Source organism: Megalopta genalis, unplaced genomic scaffold, assembly GCF_051020955.1.
Source record: "Megalopta genalis isolate 19385.01 unplaced genomic scaffold, iyMegGena1_principal scaffold0035, whole genome shotgun sequence".
Classification (NCBI taxonomy): domain Eukaryota; kingdom Metazoa; phylum Arthropoda; class Insecta; order Hymenoptera; family Halictidae; genus Megalopta; species Megalopta genalis.
Genome location: NW_027476104.1, coordinates 1,752,800 through 1,754,611, shown reverse-complemented (window position 1 = coordinate 1,754,611; position 1,812 = coordinate 1,752,800).

The following is a 1,812-nucleotide window of genomic DNA, read 5'->3' as shown; positions in this document are numbered from 1 at the left end:
CAACAAGAACAACAAGATCAACAAGATAAACAGGAACAACAAGAACAACAAGCACAACAAGAACAACAAGGACAACAACAACAAGAACAACAAGGACAACATCATCAACAACAACAACTAGAACAACAAGGACAACATCATCAACAACAACAACAAGAACAACGTGAACAGTAAGAGCAACAAGAACAACAAGAACAACGAGAAGAACAAGAACAACGAGAACAACAAGAACAACAACAACAAGAACAACAAGAACAACAAGAACAACAAGAACAACAAGAACAACAAGAACAACAAGAACAACGAGAACAACGAGAACAGCGAGACCAACGAGAGCAACGAGAACAACGAGAACAGCGAGACCAACGAGAACAACGAGAACAACGAGAACAACGAGGACAACGAGAACAACGAGAACAACGAGAACAACGAGGACAACGAGAACAACGAGAACAACGAGAACAACGAGAACAACAAGAACAACAAGAGCAACAAGAGCAACAAGAACAACAAGATCTACACGAACAACAAGCACAACAAGAACAACAATGACAACAACAACAAGAACAACAAGGACAATAACAACAACAACAACAAGGACAACAAGAACAACAAGAACAACAAAAACAACGAGAACAACAAGCACAACAGGAACAACAAGGACAACAACAACAAGAACAACAAGGACAACATCATCAACAACAACAACAAGAACAACATGAACAGTAAGAACAACAAGAACAACAAGAGCAACAAGAAGAACAAGAACAACAAGAACAACAAGGACAACATCATCAACAACAACAACAAGAACAACATGAACAGTAAGAGCAACAAGAACAACAAGAACAACGAGAAGAACAAGAACAACGAGAACAACAAGAACAACAACAACAACAAGAACAACAAGAACAACAAGAACAACGAGAACAACGAGAACAACGAGAACAACGAGAACAGCGAGACCAACGAGAACAACGAGAACAACGAGAACAACGAGGACAACGAGAACAACGAGAACAACGAGAACAACGAGAACAACGAGAACAACGAGAACAACGAGAACAACGAGAACAACGAGAACAACGAGAACAACGAGATCAACGAGAACAACGACAACAACGAGAACAACAACAAGAACAACAAGAACAACAACAAGAACAACAAGAACAACAAGAACAACAAGAACAACAAGAGCAACAAGAGCAACAAGAGCAACAAGAACAACAAGAACAACAAGATCAACAAGCACAACAAGAACAACAAGGACAACAACAACAAGAACAACAAGGACAAGGACAACAACAACAACAACAACAAGAACAACAAGAACATGAACAACAAGAACATCAACAACCAGAACAACAAGAACAACAACAGCAACAAGAGCAACAAGAGCAACAAAAGCAACAAGAGCAACAAGAGCAACAAGAGCAACAAGAACAACAAGAACAACAAGAGCAACAAGAGCAACAAGAGCAACAAGAGCAACAAGAACAACAAGATCTACAAGAACAACAAGCACAACAAGAACAACAATGACAACAACAACAAGAACAACAAGGACAACAACAACAACAACAACAAGAACAACAAGAACAACATGAACAGTAAGAACAACAAGAACAACAAGAACAACATGGAGAACAAGAACAACAAGAACAACAAGAACAACAAGAGCAACAAGAACAACAAGAACAACAAGAACAACAACAACAAGAACAGCAAGAACAACAACAACATTAACAACAAGAACATCAACAACCAGAGCAACAAGAGCAACAAGAGCAACAAGTGCAACAAGAACAACAA